We start from the raw sequence: 25801 nt of genomic DNA on the forward strand, positions 1-25801 counted from the left end.
GACAGTAGGGTAGTGCAGTGCTCTCCCCAGTAAGTTTTTCCAGCCGTGTGGCATGAAAAAGTAGCCGGGTGGGGCAATATGAGAGAATGCAGGGCTGGTGGTTCTGTGAGCAACTATGCTTACAGCAGAGAAGGAGGTGAACCAATGACAGCCGGGTGCTCACCAAAACTAGCCGGGTGGAGCACCCGGCTAAAAGAGCCTGGGGAGAACACTGTAGTGGGCCCTTTAAGCCAATAGTAAAAAAAAAAGTAGCAAAGCTCTCAACAGTCAATATAAGTAAGTTCTTTTAAAACACAGTTCCATCCGATGATAACATTCACAAATTAGTTCAATAGAGTCTCTTCATCACACCATCTTTAACATATGGGGCTTGATTCACGGTGGCGTAGTGGTTAGCTCTCTCGCCTTGCAGCGCTGGGTCCCTGGTTTGAATCCCAGCCAGGGCACTATCTGCAAAGAGTTTGTATGTTCTTTCCGTGTCTGTGTGGGTTTCCTCCGGGCACTCCGGTTTCCTCCCACATTCCAAAAACATACAGATAAGTTAATTGGCTCCCCCTAAAAAAATTGGCCCTAGACTACAGTACTTACACTACATAATATAGACATATGGCAATGGTAGGGATTAGATTGTGAGCTCCTTTGAGGGATAGTTAGTGACAAGATATATATATACACTGTACAGCGCTGCGTAATATGTCGGCGCTATATAAATACTAAATAATAATAATAATAATAAAAACTATCACAGCAGTTATCACGCAATCTGCTGCGAGCGTGCGGTTTGTGCGCGTAAGGCATTACTCCGCGTAATAAATGAATGTTTGCACGCAATCACACGCTTGTTTCACCATTTTGCACACCATTTGCATAAAAAGCCGAGGGGTAACTTTTCCGCGTATTTGTTGTGTATATACAGTGTTTTATTTGCATTGGCTTTTGCATAATTACAACACAAAAAAAATTTGCCACTACCACACAAAATTGTAATTTTCTGAAAATTCCTAATTTGTTTTTTCCTAATTTATAATTTCATGTTGTAATTTCGCATTAAATCGTAATTTTATGTTTAATTTCATGTAACTTGTAATTTTCATAATTTCGCATAATTATGAAAAAATACACAAAATTACAAGTGACTCAAAATTGTAATTTTTGTGTTTTCCGAAAAGAATCGTAATAATGAAGCATAATCGTAATTGCAAAAGAATTAGTATATAGTTGTTATTACGTGATATTTCAAATAATTTTTCGCAATTATGATTTTTTTTTTACGGGACAATTTGCAAAATCGTAATCAGCGCATTACGATCATCTCTACTCCACACACTGTACACAAATATTCAACAGATTTCAGCATGAGATATAAAATGACCTATTATATAGAAAGCAAATTGCAAAGATTTCCCAGTGTCTCTGAAACTGGTATGACACTCAAAATAATAATAAAAAAACAGCAAAAACAGTAGAGAACTTTAAAAGACTGGTCTAATGTCCTTCCAAGTTGTATTTACCCATCACTGCAGCTAATTGATAAGATTCCTGGACAAATGATCATCTTGGCTTGTGATTAAAGGACCACTATAGTGAAAATCGTCATGTAAGATACATGTAAACACATACAAATAAGAAGTATGTTTCTTCCAGAGTAAAATGAGCCATAAATTACTTTTCTCCTATGTTGCTGGCATTTACAGTAAGTAGTAGAAATCTGACAGAACCGACAGGTTTTCAACTAGTTAAACACAGATTAGCCTTGAAAGAGGAAATAAAATAAAATAAAACATAACTTTTAATGAAAGATCAAAGATAAAATTGTAGTAGCGCTGCTAACACATACTAGTTTGGTGATAGAACAGTGGAAGGTGATACAAATTAATGGTAATATCCTCAACTTACATTGCAAGGGATAAATTCACTCTTCTCACTGCACTGATGATACATACAAAAATGCATCCCTTACATTAGCAACCCAACATGTTTCGGTCCCTCTATAAATGGGATTCTTCCTCAGGGGAACAAAAAGTGCTCAACGTACAAAGTGCGAAGTGATAAAGTGCATTAAAAACAGTACATTGTAATTTATCACAAGTAACAGTATGATAGCATGTTGGCCTAAGTAGCAGCCAGTGGCATGCCAGTATGATAGCATGTTGGCCTAAGCAGCAGCGAACCGAAGCTCTGGGCAGCTCATTCTTAAAGCGGTATAAAACCCTGACATAATACTCAATAAAAACTTGTTTTCCTTGTTTTTATATGCCATACGGTTATCATATTTACTTTTGTGCATAAGTATATAATTATTCATTTAGAAATTATCGGTTCCCAAAGTACACTTTTTTTTTCTCTGAGAGCTGACTTTGCATTTTATTTATAACTGCTTTATTCGTGTTCTAACTAAATAAGCAGAAATGCTTTCTGATTGTCTGACTTTGTTCAGCAGAGCCTGCAGTGTCAGAGAAGTGTTTATTTACATTCCTCACTTGATACAAGATAACATTATCTGCACTTTGGATGCATCCAGCTTTGCTGGCTGGGAACTTCTAAGTCCTTTGTGTAACGTAACCCTTTGAATTATGCTCTAGTAAAAAAAATGCTAATAATAATAATCACCATGGAAAGGGTGACACCTGGGAAGAAACTATCGAGGCTCTAGCTGGTGGGGCTGATTAGTGTTGGGGAGTCTGGGAACATGAGGAGTAGGGCTCATCGATATTGTGAGTGAGTCCCACATAATCCCGATGCGTCCATGTTTCTCAGCAGCCGGCCACTTACTGTACTTCCTGATTCTTGCGTCTCACATAATTACATGCACCATGCAGAGATTGTGTGAGCAGAGAGCAGCCAGCTGCCAATGAGCATGGACACATCAGGATCAGGTGAGACTCATTCATAAGATGCACCGCTGCACCTTACACACCTAGACACACCACTGCAGCATACTCTGCAGGAGGACACAGGAGGGGACCCGCGGAGAGGGTAGGAGGAATGATGCCTCAAGCTCTGGATGTCAAATACCCTAGGTACTTTACTGATTCAAGGATCTGCTGTTGTCTTGGTGCCACCAGATACCACAGGGCACCTTCAGAGGACTAGTGGAATCAACGAGTCAGATGTGCTTTGGTGGCACATAGGAACCCTACACAGCTGTTGGCTTTAAAGAGACACTGTAACATCAAAAAGATCCCCTGGGGGGTACTCACCTCGGGTGGGGGAAGCCTCAGGATCCTAATGAGGCTTCCCACGCTGTCCTCTGTCCCATGGGGGTCTCGCTGCAGCCCTCAGAACAGCCGCCTACAGACCCGACTGTTGATTCAATATTTACCTTTGCAGGCTCCAGCGGGGGCGCTGTGGCTGCTCTCGGCTCCGAAGTAGACGGAAATACCCGATCTCAGTTGGGTCCGCTCTACTGCACAGGCACCAGAGACTTGTACCTGCGCAGTAGAGCAGACCTGACGGCGATCGGGTATTTCCGCCTACTTCAGAGCCGCCAGCCGCCAGAGCGCCTGCGCAGGAGCCGGGAAGGTAAATATTTACATCCCCGCTGTACAGAGGGCTGCAGCGAGACGTTTTGATGTTACAGATTCTCTTTAATGTTTTGGTGAAGCAATGTACTGTATCCATGATGCGGGGAATCTTTTATAGCCTTTAGGGATGTGTGTTATGTGGAATTTGTTTCAGCCCACTGACCCTCCTGATAAAGGGTGAGAGAGGATGCATCATTCCGTCAGTAATCCACTGCCACTGGGAACTCCAAGAGGCATCGTAGTGATATATATAGTAAGGTGCAGTAAATTATTCAGGATAGCCACTTTTACAGTCATTTTCCTGGTTTCAGCATCAGAAACTCTTTGTATATCTGTACAGTGATGTTTATTGGTATGTAGCCCCGCCCTCTTAACGATATTTAGCCTAAGCTGATTAGTTAGGCTGAATTTACAATGGGTAAACACTGAATAAATCATTTATAATTTTAATGGACAAAAAAAACCCCAATTTTATTTATTCTCACTATCTACACTACAGTTCCTCTGTCACCTTTTTTTTTTTTAAGCAAACCTAAAGTGAAAAAAAACCCCTTATAATATAATGGATTGTATGTCTAGTATGGATAACAAATGGAACATTAGTAGCAAAGAAAAGAGTCTCATATTTTTATTTTCAGTTATATAACTTTTTGTTACATTGCATCATTCTAACATAGTTGCAGTTTAGAAACCACACTCTGTCTTTTAAAGAAAAGCTGTACTGAGAAAAATGGCCCCTGGGGGGTACTCACCTCGGGAAGGGGAAGCCTCCGGATCCTATCAAGGCTTCCCCCGTCCTCCTGCATCCCACGGGGGTCCCGCTGTGCCCGTCAGAACGTCGGCGACGCAAATATTTACCTTCCCTCCAGCGGAGGCGCAGGAGCGGTGCTGCACTCCGAAGTAGGCGGAAATACCCGATCTCAGTCGGGTCCGTTCTACTGCGCAGGCGCAAGTCTCTGGCGCCTCCGCAGTAGAACGGACCCGACTGAGATCGGGTATTTCCGTTTACTTTGGAGCCGAAAGCTGAAACAGCTCCCCCGCTGGAGCCTGGAAAGGTAAATATTGAACAGGCTGCCGGATTTGTCGGGCTGGCTTTGAAGGGCTGCAGCGAGACCCCCGTGGGACAGAGGAGGACGCGGGAAGCCTCATTAGGATCCGGAGGCTTCCCCCTCCCGAGGTGTGTACCCACTAGGGGAAGTTTTCCTAGTTACCGTGTCTCATTAACCTATTTTGGTTCCTGGACGTAGAAACTATGTCCAGAAACCATGCACGCTACCGCGCGCTCCCGCCGCCGATCGCGCGCGTACACGCGCGCTCCCGGCCCGCAGTTCGTTAGCCAGGCAATCAGTGAATCGGGCTATGGTGCCCGATCACTGATTTCTCTCCCCCGCTGAAAAAGCGTCAGCTTCTCTCGGAAGCTGCGCCTTTTCTGGCTGTTACCTCCCCCATGCGTCGCTCTAAGCGTGTGTTACGCTTAGAGTGACGTCATGTAAACAAACTCATGGCCGCCATCTCTTGGCCAAAAAGTAATACTACAACTAAAAGTAAAAAAAAATGAAAATCAACACACATTTACATTATAAACCTATTGTTTACCTCCCACCCTCTCAAAACTACCCAAATAAAATGTTTAATATAAAAAAAAAACAACAACATTACAATAAAAAAAAACATGTAAATATTTACCTAAGGGTCTAAACTTTTTAAATATCAATGTAAAGATGAAATATTTCTATACTTTTTTTATTTTAAACTTGTAAATAGTGATAGATGCAAAACGGAAAAAATGCACCTTTATTTCCAAATAAAATATTGTCGCCATACATTGTGATAGGGACATAATTTTAATGGTGTAATAACCTGGACATATGGGCAAATACAATATGTGAGTTTTAATTATGGAGGCATGCATTATTTTAAAACTATAATGGCTGAAAACTGAGAAATAATGAATTTTTTCGGGTTTTTTTCTTATTCTTCTGTTAAAATGCATTTACGGTAAAGTGGCTCTTAGCAAAATGTACCCCCCAAAGAAAGCCTAATTGGTGGCGGAAAAAACAAGATATAGATCAGTTCATTGTGATAAGTAGTGATAAAGTTATAGGCTAATGAATGGGAGGTGAACATCTCTCAAGTGAAAACGACGGAACGCGAATGGGTTAAAGCTAATGGGAACCGGTTTAAAAAAAAAAAGTCAGATTCTCACCTGGGTCCCATAGAGCACTCCCTCTCCTCTCGCGGTGCCCGCTGCTGTCCTGGCTCCCCCCTAGTGGTATTCAACCGTTTCGGTCAATACTGCTGTCTCCCGGCCGAAGTGAGGCTTCGGAAATTCTTCGGGAGCCCGAGTGCTCCCGAAGACGGGCCGCGATAACACTGCGCACGCACGCGTCCTCTATGATGCACTCGCGTGTGCGCCGCCTGTCTTTGGGAGAACTTGGCTCCCCTTGCCGTGGAATTAGAACGGAGGAGCCAGCGCAGCACCAGGGCCACCGGGAGAGGAGAGGGATGGCTCATTAGGACCGAGCCTTCCCTCTCCTTAGGTGAGTATCTGGCTTTTTTTTTAACCGGGTTTACATTAGCTTTAAGCTATAAACCAAAGCAGAAATAATGACCCTTTGAACTGTCCTGCAGTAAAATCTTATCTCAAGCTGTGTCTCACTGTTTCTTGGCTGTCATAGTGCTTCAGAATACAGGGCTCTATTCGACCCAGTGGTTCGGATAGCTCATAGAAGCTCTTTTGCATAGATAACACCTGAAGTTTTTCAGCTCTTCCTGTACTGTAAAACAATTTTTTTTTCTTTGATACTAATGTTCTATTTCTTATCTACCTACTACACATACAATCAGGGCTGGATTTCTGGGAAGGCCAGAAAGGCCATGGCCTAGGACGATAAAACCAGATAAGATAAGAAGGGCGGCAGGACTTGGAGAGAGAAGAGGTCATATGTCAAAGTAAATCATCTCTCCTGGTCTTGCAGCGCAGCCAGCCAGCGCCCTGCTCTGCACTAATAGATGAATTCCACAGTTCCCAAATCCCTGCTTCTCTCTCTCTCACTTTCAGGTTTGTTGTGACAATCAGCATCTGCTGCCTGTCACCTGATGATCCATTCCTCTGTATGATGGACAAACAAGTCGATGTGAGAAATACCAGGGATTTACATTACAAAGCAGATAGAACTAAGTTCCGCTGAGTTTTAATGTAGGCATTTACAAACATCAGTGAGCTCTGCTAGTTTCTTCACCTCTTTTACAGCTATGGCACTGACCCCAGCAGTTGTTAATTACTTTATCTAACCCTAATTTATGACTGTTTCAATTTTTTTTCCTAGCCAGCAGTGATCTCTTCTCGGCTTCAGTTAACTCTTTCCTGACTCATTTTCTGTCCTTCAGCTCCTACCATCTATGAGAACTGCAGGAATAACAATGTTGTTTGCTTCCCTTTCAGGGACCTGAGCTGTTACTACCTCTATGCTAGTGTGTATGGTTTGGCATCCTTATACTTTCCTGTAGCAGTAGAGCATTGTACCATCTTAGCCATCAGTGAAAGCAGAGAGTTTTGAAACAGGATGATGCCATTTATTGGCTTAAAAGAAAAAGAGTATGCTTTCTGCTAGCCTTCTTCAGACTTTGTTCCTGTATACTGTCAATATGTTAGAGCACACCACCATATGTACATTCAGCATTCAAAAGAGATACATAGATTTTTCAGCAAATATAAATACATGCCATTCAGATGCTTTAAAGTGGAGCTGAACTATTGCACAGGACAGAAGGAAAACAGAGAAATGTACCCTGTATGTGTTTAGAGAGCCTGTCTTATTCCCTCTCCTGTGCCTAATCACAAGTTGTAATTTGATCTCTACACTGTGTCACCTGACTGGCACAACATCTAAGCTCGTTTGAAAGCACAGGATGTTAACAACATGTCTGCTTCCATGAAAGCAGGAAGTACACACATTGAATATTCATTGCAGGATTTGTATCAGCTGTAACAAAAAAATGTTTTTATTTAAAGGTTATGTAGTTGCATATCTTTTAGAGCAGAGCGGAAGTTCTGAGTTCAGGTTCACTCTAATTACAACAGAACATCCAAAGTGGGTCCTGACAGGATGTTTGCTACTTACCTGTTCTCTGTTTTGGATGGGCTTCTCTCCATTGCACTGCCCTGCCACCTGTTTGTGACTCTGACTGCAGTTAGTCGCACAGAGGACAAAGAAGCAACGCATGCTCTGGCCACTAGCGCTCCCTGTAATTTCCCGCTCCTTCCCAGATGTGCACAGCAACCGAGGCCGGTACAGTGTTATGCAAGTACCGGTCATACATCAGCGTCATTTCTCAAGTATGCATGCCCAGAACACTATCGGCTACTGTGCACATTCGGGCAGGAGCGCAAATTACAGGAATCATCAGTTGAATGGGGGGCAGAGCAGCACAACCGAAATGAGCCCATTCAAACCAGTGATCGCTAGTCAGAGTGTTGGACAGAATATTTGGTGGTGGTGGGGTGTGTGTGTGTGTGTGTGTGTGTGTGTGTGTGTGTGTGTGGGGGGGGGGAGGGGGGGGGCGGTTGGTGACAGCAGCCCTAGGGCACTGCACACGTACGGCCCTGCATACAATTCATTATCTCATACGTTTAATTCAGGGCTGTGGAGTCGAAGTCGGAGCAATTTTGGGTACCTGGAGTCGGTGGTTTCAATACACTGAGGAATCGGAGTCGGATGATTTTTGGACCAAATCCATAGGCTTTGTAAAAATTAGACTAAAGCCTCTTGCACACACTGCATGTGATTTCGATTTTTAATTGGTTTTTTCATCCGATTCCGATTTTTAATCTTTACTGCATGCTGCATTTTTTGATCTGTTGAATGTATTCAGGAATTGGAATTGAAAATTGGAATCGGAAACGGAATCGCAAAACGGATTTGCAGTGTGCAGGAAGCCTAAGGAGTCAGAGTGGAGGAGTTGGAGCAATTTTGGGTACCTGGAGTCGGAGGTTTCATAAACTGAGGAGTCGGATGATTTTTGTACTGACTACACAGTCCTGCTTTATTTTCGCTTCAGGTTTGCTTTAACATCATATTCTTTAACCTCCCTGTGGGTAATCCTAAACTGAGCTTGGGCTAGCTGCCGCAGGCTTAATGGAAGTGAATGGAGGCAGCAGGGAGCTTTTACATACCCCCTGGGTGATCCAGACATCGGTAGCCCTTCTATTTTCTGTGCTCAGAGGCTCTTAGTCACTCTGGTGAGATCACCGTCATTGATCTCACCCAAAGTGTTACAGCGCCACCCGGTGGATGGAGGTAAAATTGCAGCGCTAGAGACCAGGGAGATGAGTATGAGAAGGGGCTGCTGCTGGCTTCCTGGCAGAATGATTGTTTCTTGATTTTATGGTTTGAAATCAGGAAAGACCCTAAAATCTGAAAATAATTATAACGCCAGGGAGGTTAATATAATGTTAAAGAGGACCTCCCTGCAAAAACTAAAAATCCTTCAGCGCTGCTGTAATGCAAAGTTATATTTACCTTCGGGGTCTTGTCCCACAAAGCCGCTCCGAAGTCCCTGCATCACTCCACTTCTGCCACTTGGCCCCGCCTCCCCTCTCTCCTCCGAGAAAAAACCACCAAGCTATTTACTGCTTGGTCGGTTTTTTTCAGAGGAGAGAAAGGAAAAGGGGCCAAATGGCAGAATTCTCTCCTAAGAGAGAAAAATGCCAAGCTATTTACTGCGGGGCCAAGTGGCAGAAGTGTAGTGATGCAGGGAATTCGGGGCAGCTTCGTGGAACAAGACTCCGAAGGTAAATATAACTTTGCATTACAGCAGCGATGATGGATTTTTAGTTTTTGCATGAAGGTCCTCTTTAACCACTTGCCGACCACGCACTCATAACGCGCGTCGGCAAGGTGGTAGCTGCAGGACCAGCGAGGCACATCTGCGTCGCCGGCTGCAGGCTAATTAATCAGGAAACAGCCGCTGCTTCCTGTCAATTCATGGCGGGGGGCTCCGTGAATAGCCTGCGGGCTGCCGATCGCGGCTCGCAGGCTAAATGTAAACACAAGCGGAAATAATCCGCTTTGTTTACATTTTTACAACGCTGCTAACAGTAGCAGTGTAGTACTAGATCAGCGATCCCCGGCCAATCAGCAGCCGGGGATCGCTGTCACATGACAGGCAGGAGCCTGTTAGAGGCTGCACAGGACAGATCCGTTCCTGTGCAGCCTCCGATCTCTGGGGCAGGGAGGGAAAAGAGGGAGAGAGCCCACCCAGCACAGATCTTAGAATTCAGGGCTGGTCCTTAAGGGGGGGTAAAGGCTGAGTCCTGAAGTGCAGCCCCCCCCCCCCCCCCTAACAGAGCAAAAATTGGCATTAAGTGACTTTTTTGCAGCTGGTATAGTCAGGGTTTGAAGCCCCAATCGGTCGGAGCTCCATATTCTGGCTACCCAGCCTGCATGGGGGACAAGGGGTTAAAAAGTTTCAGGAGGGGGGACCCCACATAATTAAAAAAAAAAAAAAATCCCACACTCTATACATAAAAAAAAAACTGGGAAAATAGGAAAAAAATGCCAGGGATCTTCATACAGCCATATTGCGGCTGTATAGCGATCCCTGGCCAAAGCGCTGTGGCTGCGTATGGACCCCCTGGAAACCTCGACAGGAAATGTATTGCTCTTTCTTTTGATACATGTAAAATTACACTACCGTTAGGTACTAAAAGTGACATTTACCGCATTTAAAAGTATACTTTTTTCCTTCAACATTTTAAAATTGATTTTCTCAAAAACTATAAGGTCTTTTTGAATTTATAAGGGTTTCTAGAATTTAAGGTGGATTTGCTATTAACCATTAAAGTCGGCTGGTTTTTAAATGTGTATTTTTTTTCCTTTGAAAATTTAAAATCGATTTTCTCAAAAACTATAAGGTCGATTTGAAAAAAATGTTTTTCCTCTTGTAGCCACTGGGGGCCCCTACAAGCTCTGGGGCCCTGGGGCAGCTGCCTCCTTTGCCTCTATGGTAGCGCCGGCCCTGCTGAAGTGGTTAAGCTAAATTTTTTACTGGAAAAAAAATTGAACCTTACTAGAGCTGTTATGAATTTCTAAAGCGTACAAATGATTTGTCACTTTGTACAAGAATCTGTACCCCATAGATGTCAAAGGTTGGCAATGACTGTCTTCCTTGCCCATAGGAGACAGGAACAATTCATAGACCAGATGTTACATTCTGCCAGTCTGTGCCTGGACTTGCTTGAAGCTGAGTTCACAGGAAGACACACTGCAGCTAACGCAAGTACATTAACGCAAATGTGTAAAAAAACCATTCTGTCCTGGCAGTGAAGGGGTGCAGCAGGCGTTGCCTGGCTACTGGTCAGACTGACTCTATACCCCACCGGCTTCCATTGACTGAGATTCCATGTTACCAAGGTACTGTCCAAGTGCTGAAATATAACAAGAGCAACCCCCTCCCCAATTCTCCTGCCCCGCCCACTCTTCACGCTTCTCTTACATCTCCTGGATTCGCCTCACCCAGCTCCAGCGATCCCCCAATATTTGTTTTACTCTCAGTCAGAGAAAGTTCATTTCATTATCCAAAGGCAGCATCAATTATTAACCCAGATAGGACATTTGTCCTGTGCAGACATGGGCACAGGTTCAAAGAGAGCTGGCCAGGCTGACTGGCTCGGGGTTAGCTCGTGTGGCGTGACGTTTGGAGCATGCCAGCATTCAGCAGAGTGACTCACTTCTTCATTGTACGTGCTAAAATGCATCACAGCTCGTCAGAACTCCCGGCAGACAGGTGGCTACAGTCATTTGAGATGAGCGAGCATGAGGCTGGGAGCACACTAGGCATGCGTTTCCTGCACTGTGCGTTTTTAATTTCTTTTTTTGCAGCGTTTTTGTATGCATTTGCAATTGCGTTTCTCATGCATTTTTCATTCGTTTTTTTGTGCATTGGCATCTTTTACTTATTTTCCCTAACCAATGGAGTAACATACAGTATTTTAGTAAAAATGGAGTCAAATACAGTATATTTGTATTAAAAAAAAAACTCACATAAAAATGAACTCCACTGGGTCTCTATTGAGATACATTATGTGCGTTTTACATGCATAGTTACATAGTTACATAGTTACTTGGGTTGAAAAAAGACATGTCCATCAAGTTCAACTAGAAAACAAAGTACAACACCAGCCTGCTCCCTCACATACCCCTGTTCATCCAGAGGAAGGCGAAAAACCCCTACAAGGCAATGGTCCAATTTGCCCCAAAAAGGGAAAAAATTCCTTTACCAACTCCAGATGGCAATCAGATAAAATCCCTGGATCAACATCACTGGGCATTACCGTTTTTGATAATCATGCAGTAAATTGTGCATTTCCAAAACGCACACTGTAAAGGTCATATACTGTATGTTTTCTGCAACGTTAGCATTTCTGCCTAAGCGAGTTTATGCTCGCTTATCTCTGCCTAGTCCAGCCATACCAATCATTGCTTAGCCTCCCTGACACCGTGCAAAATAGGAATGTGCCTTCTTAAAACAGAAGGTATTTGCAATTATTCAGGTTGGAGTGAGCATATGATGTTTCCCATGATGCATCACTGCTGAATATGAAAATCATCCTTTTTTGGCCCTGTAAGCTAACCACACCTCCAGATCTGCTGGAAAGCAATGATATGTCAGCTTGTTAATTGTACAGAGCCACAATAATCCAACACTCATACAAAATGTATCAGATTGGTTGTTCCTCATCAGTGCATGGCATGGTTTAATCTGGGTTTATGAAGTCGGACTTGAAACACCCAGAGTTACAGAGTACCCAGCAAGCTCATGGTGAACCAGAACTCCTAGGAGTGTGTAAGGGGCTACAATGGACCAAAAAGCCCCCTTACTAAAATGTTTAGGAAAACAAAAGTTAGCTTTCTTAAAACAGAAGTCATTTGCTATAATTCAGGTTGGAGTGAGCATATGATGTCTCCCACAATGCATCACTGCTGAATATGCAAATCACCCCGTTGTTGTCCCTGAGCTTGCTGGATAATCTGTACTGACATAGGGTCTGATTTACAAAACTTTTCTGTTAAATTATCTCACCTTATTTATTAACTCACAATTTATCTCTCCTTAAATGACTTTACTCATTATTTACCTCTCCTTAGCTAACTTAACTCATGGATTAGCTCTCCTTATTTGACATAGCTCATGTTTTAGCTCTCCTTATTTGACATAACCCATGTTTTAGCTCTCCTTATTTGACATGAACAAAATACATATATCCAGGCACATCGCATCTAGTTAGGACATTAAATTAGTGTTGTCCGGATCATGAACGATTCGGATCTTTGATCCGAATCTATTTTATGAGTCGATAATCCGAATCATCAAAATGAGTGATTCGGTTCGCAAAAGGGGCGGGGCCAGGGGCGACACGCCCCCTATCAGCGGGCAGCGGGGTCTTGGAAGCACAGCAGGGATGGATCGCTGAGTTGGAAGGGAGGCAGCCTTGCAGGGAGACAGGTAGATGAGAGAGAGGGGACATGGGTGCCACTGCCAGATATGTGTAGAGCACACATACTGGCTATAACGTGCTTCTCATTATAGGCTGGCTGTTCCGTAGTTGTACACAGTGATCACATTGGAAAGCTTTTGGCTCAGCTCAGCAACTTTGCAGACAGTGTGATTGAAAGGCAATATAATCCTCCTGCACTCAGCTTCTGGGAATGTTTTCTTTCACTGTGCGACCTTTTCTTTCAAAGTGTACAGATGAACATATAGGTGAAATATATGTAAAGCATGTGATTTGCAGCATGTGGGTATTACGTGCAAACATTTCTGCTCGTCCCTCCTCCCTTCTCTGTCCACTCCCTGCCCTCTGTCCATCTTCTCCCCTTCTCTGTGTGTCCACCCCCCTCCCCGTCTCCTGTCCACAGACCTGTCCTGCTGTTCATTTCACCCCCGAATGCTTCCGGTAGTAAAATGATCCAAGATTCGGATCAAAGATCCGGATCTCTTCAATGATCCGATTCGAATCATCCGGATCATTGAAAAGATCCGAACTTCCCATCTCTACATTAAATACCGTAAGTTAAAGAGAGGGAGGTGCTGAAGGGGGTGTGGCTAGAAAACAGCAAAAATCTATTAACCCTTCGCACTCTCACATGCAAATGTTCAAACAAATGCATTCACAGATTCACTCATCTAGGCACCACTGTTATCCCTACAGCTAAGTTAAAAGCCGGGGTTTTAGTTCACAGAAGAATGCATTTGACATAAGTAACCTTTGTGAATCAACCACATAGTGGCCTCGAGGGAAGAAAAGAGAAGGGTAGCAAAAATGTGGTCATGGGTGTGGTGTGGGCAGCACTTTATGGCAGGGAGAAGGTTGATATTTTGTTGGAAAGCAGTTCAGAACACCCCAGATCATCCACAAAGGCAACACATTACATTTACACTAATATTTTTTTTGTTTTAACATTGATAACTGTGCTAACATAGATAAGAAATTTATTTCAGGGAGAACCCAACCATTTTGTGGTCATTAATGATAACATTATCTCTGAAGCAGTTAACCAGTTAACTGCCTGTTTTTCTTCTCATATAATCTTTCTCAAACAGCATGAGTCAGGGAGCTGTCTATGGAGGCCGACTGCGAAATGTTCAAACTTTTACAGTTCACTTTTCCCGATCTCGTCACCCAGCAACACACTGTGCAAAGCTTGATGAGCCTGGCCTAGTGGCCTTTGAAATGTGGAAATGTAAATCAGGCATAAAGCACAGAAGGTTTTAATTGCAGCAAATATCGTTATAAAACATACATTTTTAAGCAGCATAAAAGCAGTACAGGTAAACAAGTGGGTAGACAAGACTCATAACATTTATATTGCGCTTTTCTCCTGGCAGACTCAAAGCGCCAGAGCTGCAGCCACTAGGACACGCTCTATAGGCAGTAGCAGTGTTAGGGAGACTTGCCCAAGGTCTCCTACTGAATAGGTTGCTGGCTTACTAAACAAGGAGAGCCAAGATTCAAACTCAGGTCACCTGAGTCAGAGACAGAGCCTGTAACCATAACACTATCTAGCCACATGTACATAGAACTTTCCAGACAGAAGAAAGTCTCTGGAACAGAGGCGTAACTAGAGGGGCACAGCCCCTGCAACTGTAGGGGGGCCCAGAGCTGTGAGGGGGGCCCAAATACTAACCTTCCCTTCCTTTAATAAAGGGGACAAGCCTTCAGATCTGGTGTTTTTGTGGCTACACATGTTATGGGTGTGAAGATCCTGATGGCCACTCTTGTTTTATGACCCTTGTAAGATGGGCCTCCAGGCTGTGAGGGTCACCAAGGTTAGCAAAGGGAAGGGGTGTAAATAATGGTGTGGGGGGGGGGGTGCATCAATGTTTTGCTGGGGGGCCCCATGATTTGTAGTTACACCCCTGCTCTGGGACAGACAAATCTACAGCTAGGAGGGTTCAGGGGTAGAATGACCGATGGATAAACCTACACATAGAAAACAGATGATGGTCATCACACTGACTGGTTTTCCACAAACATGACTGTGCACATTTTTCAGAGAATTGTCTAGTTAAAAAAGAAAATCAGTTATTTCTCCTCCCAAATTTCTCCATAAGGCACTGTAGGCATGTGCCTACAGGCACCTGATGATATAAAGGTAGCTTATCCCCTCCCCCGTGCCTTCCTCCCTCCCTCCTTCGCTATACAAAGTACCTAACAGAGCATAGATGGCAGGTTACTCATCTCACTCATTTCTGCACTCCATTGATGAGATTTACCGGGGGCATTTCTAGCTACCTAATACTTGGGGGCACCTCAAGCTACTTAATATTGAGTGTACTTATTGTTACCTAACACTAAGAGGCACCTGTGGCTACCAGCGTAGGGCAGGGGAAGTACAAGACAAGACAAGACAAATAACATTTATATCGCGCTTTTCTCCTGGCGGACTCAAAGCGCCAGAGCTGCAGCCACTAGGACGCGCTCTATAGTCAGTAGCAGTGTTAGGGAGACTTGCCCAAGGTCTCCTACTGAATAGGTGCTGGCTTACTGAACAGGCAGAACCGAGATTCGAACCCTGGTCTCCTGTGTCAGAGGCAGAGCCCTTAACCATTACACCATCCAGCCACAAGTAGGACGGATGTGAAAGCTGGGCCATCCAGAACACTTGCGTGACTGCGTTAGGTTTGTTGGGGTTTGTGGGTTGATGGAGGGCAAAGTCTAGGGTGCCAGAACATCTGTGCCTATAGGCTCATGTGATTTAAATATGGGCCTGCTATAGGCATAATCTTGTCAAGCCTACAGATCTTCTACCTTGAGTAGTCAACTCTTGCATTATGATGACTTAGAAGAACGCACAGGATCATATTTACCATCACGTACTTGGGTGGTATAGTAAGAGCTACTAAATCCAGAAGGGATGGTGGTGGCAGTGCATCTCTGCAGCCAGGGGCATATCTGACCTATTTTGTTCCCCATACAAAACAAGCTGCATCGGGCCTAGTTCAGGGTCTGATGCATACCAATCATTGAGTAAATGAAAAAAAGTTGGGGAGGGGGGATTAGTTGAGTTGGGTAAGAGGAGAAGGAGCGAGGAACACAATTCCAAAACTGGGCTTTAAATGATTGCCTTGCTTACTGTCAAATGCTAATACAAAGCAAGAGTGTTGTTAATAGAAAGGACTTGTGTGATTTTCTTTCCCTCTAAACTATTCGTGGAATGCTTGTGGTGGGGTCTTAACTGGGTTTGTGGATAGAGCTTGACCGGACCTGTGGCAAGGAGTTTGACTTAAAGGTGCGAAGAAGGACTGACTGGAAGTGTTGTAGGGGTTAGACAGGAGGAGGAGAGCATGACTTTAGGTATAGTAGTGAGCCTGACTGGAGGTGGTGGCATGATGGGAGGTGTGGGGAGGTAGCTGGATACATTTAAGGTGTGTGAGTGAAGGTCATTGGGTGTGTGAATGAAGGTGGAGTGAACTGGAGATGAGACTAGAGCAGAAGTGGAATGGAGGTGTGGTGGGGGCATGACTGGTGGTGCAGTGGGGGGGGGGTAACCACAGTTGTTGTGGAGAGAATGTGTGAAGAGTGACTTGAGGTGGAGTGAGGGCATGACTAGTGCTGTAGTGGTGGGTGTGACTCACAATGTGTTGGGATGTGAATAGAGGTGTGGTGGGGCATGACTAGAGGTGTAGAAAGAAATATAACTAAAGGTCTTGTCCTCTAGCTTGGTCACCTCCTCTCACTCCCGCATCCAAGACTTCTCCTCCCCTCTCCTTTGGAACTCTCTCCTACAGCCTGTCCATCATGCTCTGAGCCTGGGAACCGTCAAAGGTTCTCTCAAAACATAACTTTTCAGACAAGCCTACAATTTTCTGTAGGTCGCAGTGGAGGCTCCTCCCTCATCCACTAACTCCTGTGTTGTCTTCCTTAGTGTCTCTACTACTCACAAGAGAAGGGACCTCCTCCTAGTGTTTCTTATTTTGCTGTAATCTATCATATGATCATGTACCAATTTTAGTGATGTCTCAAACTATCCAGTAGAAGCAATATAGATTAGTCACTACGCCTAGTACACGCAATGCAATTTTCCATCAGATTGACAGTAAAACAATTATTTCCAACAGGTCCGATCTGATTTCCAATCATTTTTCTGTTTGATTTTCCGATGACTTCTATACAAAATCGATCAGAAAAACAATCAAAAATCAGAATGGACCTGTCGGACATAATCGATTCGACCATGAATCTAACAGAAAAATGCATTGTGTGTACTGGGCATTGGTAATCCAGCATGATAGGTTACTAATGACTACCTCAGCAATACAGGGATGTTTGCTGAAGTAACTCCACAGTTCCTACGTAGATTTGGTTCCAATGGTCACAAATGGTTTCTGATGTTTGGTTGAAGCCATAGTTTGACTATAGGCAAGCAGCACACACATCCATATTCAGAGCTAGGATACAGCTTCACCAGAAGCCAGGGGCGTAGGAATAGACCCTGCAGCCCCTGCAGTTGCAGGGGGGCCCCTAGCAAGTCAGGGGCCCGGAGGAGGAAAGGCTGTCACCACCGGCGTACCTACCGGGGATGCGACTCTCTCAGCCGCAGGGGGGCCCGGCCGCCCGGGGCTGCTCTGGGGCCCGCTCACTGTCCGTGGGGGGAGCGCTGCTCTGGACCCCCCAGCAAGGTGCTCAACTGGCCGCAGCGTCTAATAGACGCTGCGCCAGTTCATTCCCCGCAGCCCCGCTTCAGCAGCCTGCATAGTCTCCGGCAGGCAGAGCAGGGCTACGGCAAGATGGCCGCCGAAGAAGCCCTACACTGGAGACTTTGTGTCTCTAGTACAGGGCTTTGGCAGCCATCTTGCCGTAGCCCTGCACTCTGCCTGTCAGCGCGGGAGATGTGCTGCAGGAGGACTCGGGGAGCTGTGAGCCAGATGCCGGGAGAGGAGAAGACTTCTGTCAGGTAAGTGAATTGTTTTTTTTTCACAGGTGCATTTTTTTTTCTAGTGTCTGCTGCCTACATTGTGATTTTCAGGTGTCTGCTGCCTACATTGTGATTTTCAGGTGTCTGCTGCCCACATTGTGATTTTCAGGTGCCTGCTGCCCACATTATGATTTTCTGGTGTCTGCTGCCCACATTACGATTTTCTGGTCACTGCTCCCCACATTGCGATTTTCTGGTCACTGCTGCCCACATTGCGATTTTCTGGTGTCTGCTGCCCACATTACGATTTTCTGGTGTCTGCTGCCCACATTACGATTTTCAGGTGTCTGCTGCCCACATTATGATTTTCTGGTGTCTGCTGCCCACATTGCGATTTTCTGGTGTCTGCTGCCCACATTACGATTTTCAGGTGTCTGCTGCCCTGCCCACATTGTGATTTTCAGGTGTCTGCTGCCCACATTGTGATTTTCAGGTGCCTGCTGCCCACATTATGATTTTCTGGTGTCTGTCTGCTGCCCACATTGCGATTTTCTGGTCACTGCTGCCCACATTGCGATTTTCTGGTGTCTGCTGCCCACATTGCGATTTTCTGGTGTCTGCTGCCCACATTACGATTTTCTGGTGTCTGCTGCCCACATTACGATTTTCAGGTGTCTGCTGCCCACATTACGATTTTCAGGTGTCTGCTGCCCACATTATGATTTTCTGGTGTCTGCTGCCCACATTGCGATTTTCTGGTGTCTGCTGCCCACATTACGATTTTCAGGTGTCTGCTGCCCACATTGCGATTTTCAGGTGTCTGCTGCCCACATTGCGATTTTCAGGTGTCTGCTGCCCACATTGCGATTTTCAGGTGTCTGCTGCCCACATTACGATTTTCTGGTCACTGCTGCCCACATTGCGATTTTCTGGTCACTGCTGCCCACATTGCGATTTTCAGGTGTCTGCTGCCCTCATTACGATTTTCAGGTGTCTGCTGCCCACATTACGATTTTCAGGTGTCTGCTGCCCACATTACGATTTTCTGGTGTCTGCTGCCCACATTACGATTTTCTGGTGTATGCTGCCCACATTAGGATTTTCTGGTGACTGCTGCCCACATTGCGATTTTCTGGTGACTGCTGCCCACATTGCGATTTTCTGGTGACTGCTGCCCACATTGCGATTTTCTGGTGACTGCTGCCCACATTAGGATTTTCTGGTGTCTGCTGCCCACATTACGACTTTCTGGTGTCTGCTGCCCACATTACGACATTCTGGTGACTGACTGCTGCCCACATTAGGATTTTCTGGTGACTGCTGCCCACATTAGGATTTTCTGGTGACTGCTGCCCACATTACGATATTCTGGTGACTGCTGCCCACATTAGGATTTTCTGGTGACTGATGCCCACATTGCAATTTTCTGGTGACTGCTGCCCACATGGCGATTTTCTGGTGACTGCTGCCCACATTGCGATTTTCTTGCCCACATTACGATTTTCTGGTGAACACTGCCCACGTTACGATTGTCTGGTGAATGCTGTCCACGTTACGATTTTCTGGTGAACGCTGCCCACATTACGATTTTCTGGCCCACATTACGATTTTCTGGTGAACACTGCCCAAGTTACGATTGTCTGGTGAATGCTGTCCATGTTACAATTTTCTGGTGAACTCTGCCCACATTACGATTTTCTGTCCCACATTACGATATTCTGGTGAACGCTGCCCACATTACGATTGTCTGGTGAATGCTGCCCACGTTACAATTTTCTGGTGACTGCTGCTCACGTTACTATTTTCTGGTGACTGGTGCCCACATTACGATTTTCTGGTGAACTCTGCCCACATTACGATTTTCTGGCCCACATTACGATTGTCTGGTAAAATGCTGCCCACTTTACAATTAATTTACAGTGAAACGCTGCCCCATTACGATTATTTGGCACCTATGGGGGGGGGGCCCCATCCAAATATTCGCAGGGGGGCCCAGTGATTTCTAGTTACGCCCCTGCCAGAAGCTCCAGGTTACTGACACAACCTTGCACTTGAGAACCTTGGTCCCTTCCCCTCTGTTGCTCATTCGCAGCACATTAATCACAGACACGGAGGCTTCGGGTACGATACTCTTATTGCAATATAGTCAACTCTCTCCCCTCAGCATTCAGAGCTCTTCATCCAGCCAGCCTTCTCTATGATTCATTCAGTCAAATCGACTTTTCTACCCTCTCCATAGCTTCACCGGCCAGGCAGGTTTAATTAACATGATGAAAGAACTTGTGCGGGCAACCAATGAGGGAATGAATGGAAGAGAGATGAAAAGATTAACAGAACGGATACGGCGACCCTAACGACAGGCGATATAAATAAGCTGTTCTAATCATCCGATCGGCAATTCATCTTCATGAACCGGCAACAATAAAAGCTTATCATCACCAACTTCCCCAACGAAAATAGTTTTCCAATTACGGCTAAGGGCTAAATAAATTCTCTAATCCAGACATCGATCAACGAGATAAGACTAAATTAACAGCGCCATGGAAAAAAGAGAGATTCCATTGGGCTCTTTTTTATGTACTGTGAGCGCTGGGATTGTGGGGCGGGGTGGAAGGGGTTGATACAGTGCAGGTAGTCTACATTTCCAGTCGTAACGGAGAACTAAAAGTACAGGCATGCCATGAGATTACAGAGCTCTGTATGATTACGTAGTCATGGTTACCCCTAACATGTCTGAGAAAGGGATTTCTGTGTTTTTTTACCTTTCAGAACTGTGTCTAATCTAAACACATACGATTGCTGTTACAGAAATATTGCAAGGCAGGAATATTAGTATTTTTCATTCTGTTCTTTTTTTTTTTTTTCTTAAATCAATCCACTAAGGATAAACACGGGTTAGGAATTAGAATTGCAGTTGCCTCACTTTTAAAGGATCACTACAGCAAAAGAAAAACAAGCAGTTAAAATCGGATAGAACCGACAGGATTTGGAGTAGACCATCTCCTCATGGGGGATTCTCATGGTTTTCTTTGTTTTTTTTAAATGCATTCCCTGAACAGCAGTGGCTAAGTCTAACTGCCAAAATAGTGTGCGACTGAGTAGGGAGGTCTCTTGCCGGGAACCCTGTGCTGTATGCTGGCATTCTGCAGCTCCTGATCACATCCTGCATCAGGACCAGAATAAAGTCAGTATAGCGCTCAGGGCTCCTGGCAAGAGGAGGAGACCAGAGACAGCGTGGATCTGGTAAATAAAACAGAACTTCCTATGCTACTCAGCACTGGAGAGTGGGGAGCGCACAAGAGGTGGAGGGAGGTCTATAGAACCCCGCCCCCTCATGGTCTATTGATATGCCACTACCTACCTGTATACCATGTATACTTATGACAACTGTGAGCATGATTAAAACTAAAATAACTGAGATCACTCTACCATCCACACATGGAGACAAGTTTAGATTTTATTGCAAATTTCCCAGCGCATGATTGGATGCTTGAAATGAACCCGGTCAGACTTCACTTTAGATTTAAGGGTGCGTACACACATCCAAGTTTGATCAGCCAATCACTGGCCACCTCCATGTAGTAAGAGAGCATACCTACACCCCCCAATGGTCCATGTTTTGCAGGCAACCTCACCTATGCACAGGTTGGGTAGTTCTTAGTTCGGTGGATTCCATGAAGCTGAGAGACATACGGTAGGTGAGGTTGCCGGCAAAACATGAATCATTGAGGGGGTCAAGTAAACAGGTTTGAGAACACTGCTATAGAGCCTTCCCGTTCCTCTCTCCGTGTCCTTTGTCTACCGCTGTCCCTCTCCCGATTGAAGCTCTTCAACTAACTGGTGGAATATGCCTTTGGGGTTTCTCAGAAGGCTTCGGAAGCACTCATACTGGTACTGTGCTCGCATTCGCTTTACGAAGCCACCTGTCTCCAGCTTTTTCCGAAGCCTTCCTAGGACTCCCAAAGGCACCAAATTTGAATGAGGAATAGTGGGAAAACCAGGACATCGAGAGAAGACCAGGAAGGCTCTGTAAGATCCAGAACCTTCCCACTCCATAGGTGAGTATCTGACTTTTTCTTTTACAGGACACTTTACATTTGCTTTAAAGGTGTTCATTAACATTGCAATTTTTAGTCACAGATCATTTTTTACAGTTATGGTAGCCACTAATGATCCAATCTTTTTCATCCAATCTTACTAAATCTATGTAGTATAAGGGTAAATTGAGTGAATATACTGAATGGATACTTCAGGCAGTTACCTTATATTACATAGAAATGGTAAGATTGGATGAAAAAGATTGGATCATTAGTGGCCACCCTTAGATCATTCAGTTCAGAAGAAAAGACTGTTTTTAAAGTGGACCTAAACTCTTGCACAGGACAGAAGGAAAACTTAGAGAAATGCATCTGTTTGTATTTCGAGGGTTTAGCCTGTCTAAATTCCCTCATCTGTGACTAATCACAAGTGTAATTTGATCTCTCAGCTGTGTCAGCTGGCTGCCTCAGCAGAGCAGCTAATTTGTAAACACAGGATGTTAACCCTATGTCTGCTTCTATGAAGGCAGAAAGTAGGCACACTGCAGATTTATTGCAGGATTTGTATAATATGTAACAGAAATGTTTTTCTTTAAAGGATATAATGCTGTTGCTTATCTTTTATAGTAGAGAGGAAGTTCTGGGTTCAGGTTCACTTTAATAGGCACCTTAACAACTCGTCTCCCATTGTAGACCCCGCAGCAGGACAGCTTGTCCCCTTTCCATGTAACAGAACTGGCTGCTGAGCAGTGTGTCCACACAAAGATTGTTCTCAGATTGATAATTACGGCAGCTTTCAGCATGGGCTGCTACTATGCCTTCCAGTTGATGAGGAACTACAAGTCCCAGCATGCAAAGCGTGCATGCAACTGGCAGTTACCTATAGCAACAGGTCACCTTTCCTTAGAACTATTGATTGGCTGCTGCGAGTGCCCTCTGCACACGGTCACGGAACAGCAATGTCAGCCTATTGTTTTGCAGCACCCCTACAACCCAAAGCATTCTGCAATCCCTCCTGCTCCATGCATTGCCTTAGGCTGGATTCACACTTGTCCGTGCACAAAACACGCCACACGCACAATTTTTCCTTTTGCGTCCTTTCCGGGCACTAGGCGCATTCGTAGGCATTTATTTCATGCGCATTCTTTAATGGTAGCTAATGGAAATCAATGAGAATTTGCATGCAGTGTTGGAATTTATGCTGCAAGATGAAGAGTTTTTTTACGCATACAAAAACGCAAACTCAATTTTTTCAATAATGAAATTTTAAAATAGATGTGCAAATCTCCTTTGACTTTCATTGTATGTGTGGCTATTGAGTTTCCGCAAAATCGCAATTCACACATGATTTTTAATAAGTGTGAACCTTACTCAATAAACCCAGTGCATTTATTGGTTTCACATATCTTCCAACAACAATGAGCTCTCAACAGCACTCTGTCCAGTGGGATATATGCAACCCATGCACAATTCCCCCCCCCCCCCCCCTACACATACTGCACACACACACACACACACACACACAGACACACTCTCTCTCACACTGTCACACAGTCTCACACACACACACACACACACACACAAATACACACACACAAACACTGTACACCACACACCCACACTGTACATTACACACACACACACACACACACACACACACAAACTGTACACACACTGTACACCACACACACACACACACACACACACACACACACACACTGTACACCACACACACACACACACACACACACACACTGCACGCACACACAAACACACACACACACACACAAACACACACACATAAACTGTACACACACTGCACACACACACGTACTGTACACCACACACACACACTGTGCACATTCACTCACAAACACACACACACACACAAACACACACACACGCACACACACAGACACACACATACTGCACACACACACACACACACTGTGTACAACACACACACACACACACACACACACACACACACACACACACACACACTGCACACACACACACACACTCATGCACACTGCACACACAAACACACACACTGCACACACACACACACACACACACTGCACACACACACACACTGCACACACACACACACACACACACACACACATACAGTACAATGCACACGCGCACACACACACACACAAACTGTACACACACTGCACACACACGCACTGTACACCACACACATACACTGCACACACACACACTGCACACACACACACACACACAAACACATACACTGCACACACACACAAACACACACAGACACACACAAACACACACACATACTGCACACACACACACACAGTACAACACACACGCGCGCACACACACACACTGCACACACACACACAGACACACATACACACTCACACACAAACACACACACACTGCACACACAAACACACACACACTGTACACACACACACACACTGCACACATGCACACGTACACACACTGCGCACATGCACACGTACACACACACGTACACACACACATACTACACACACAAACGCACGCACACACACACTGCACACACACACATACTGAACACACGCGCACACAGCACAACACACACAGTGCAACACACACACACACACACACACACACACACACACACACACACACACACACACACACACACACACAGCACAACACACACAGTGCAACACACACACACACACACACACACACCACACACACACCACACACACACACACACACACACTACACACACATACTGAACACACGCGCACACAGCACAACACACACAGTGCAACACACACACACACATGCAAACACACACTGCACACATAAAACTGAGAGAAAATCTATAAACCTTGACCTCTTCAGATCGATTATTGTCTCCTAGGTTTCTTCCATGGCAGGTTATGATGATCCTCTACCTGCAACACCCCAAAACATCCCCTGTACCCATACAAGAAATAAAGTAATAAACTCTATTAAAACACCTCATCCGCGTTGCTAATGTTTAGCAATAATACTTTGAGTATACAGTCTGAGATTGTGGAGATAAACTTTAATAATCCTGAGACCCTGGTCAAACTTTAAGAACTATGCAGTACACCCATCCCCAAGTGTCCCTAAAATTATTCATTCTGTCCATCATTTTTGCTATTGCTGAGTAGGTTGATCTATCATCACCTTTGTTTGAAGATAATCCTCGATGCTTTTAGTGAATTCCGCCTTACCTGAATGCTCCCTTGTCTTCAGTAAGGCATGCAGTAAGTTTCCCATAGCAGGACTGGTTACAGTGCTTCTTCCCAAGTCCGCAGACTGGCGGCTGTTCAGCCCCGCTGTCCCCCTGCTATGCACCTGCTAGAGAACGCAGCCTCTTCACTTCTCCCACACTGCTTTATAAATCCCACCTTAGTCTTCTCCCGTTTATTGTCCTTGCCTGAAAACAACCTTCACATTGTGCTCAGAGAAGTGTGGCTGTATCAGGCTGGCTTCTTTTCTCATTGCCAGTACTAGCCCTGGTAGGAGAATATCATCAACTGCCTCCCTGCAGTAGCAGCAGCCCAGGTGCCTGGCTCCTCTCCTGGCATGTCCTCTTAAGTGGCTAATGTAGGTTTCAGCTGCTCATTGCCTCCTGTGTGATGTGAATGGGGGTGTCCTCTGCCCCTGTGCAGGAAAAGCAGCTAGGAGCACTCTATCACATAGGCATGCAAAGCCCTGTTTGGCTCAGGTCCAGCCCCCTTGCTGCTGTGTCAAGCTCCAGAGAGTGACTGATCCAGCCACAGACCTGGAGAAGGTGTGTTATATGATTTCCATGTGG

The 25801-nt window shown here is 44.9% G+C and overlaps 1 protein-coding gene across 1 annotated transcript in view; it reads right to left on the minus strand.

The window, feature by feature from the left end:
- Nucleotides 1–25733, minus strand: part of LOC137525563 (somatostatin receptor type 5-like) — a 50762-nt gene extending 25029 nt beyond the window's left edge. Inside the window, exon 1 of the mRNA XM_068246700.1 lies at nucleotides 25215–25733. The gene's annotated coding sequence lies outside the window, so the exon portion shown is untranslated. The remainder of the gene's footprint in view (nucleotides 1–25214) is intronic.
- Nucleotides 25734–25801: the final 68 nt, after the last annotated feature.

Source organism: Hyperolius riggenbachi, chromosome 7, assembly GCF_040937935.1.
Source record: "Hyperolius riggenbachi isolate aHypRig1 chromosome 7, aHypRig1.pri, whole genome shotgun sequence".
Lineage (NCBI taxonomy): Eukaryota > Metazoa > Chordata > Amphibia > Anura > Hyperoliidae > Hyperolius > Hyperolius riggenbachi.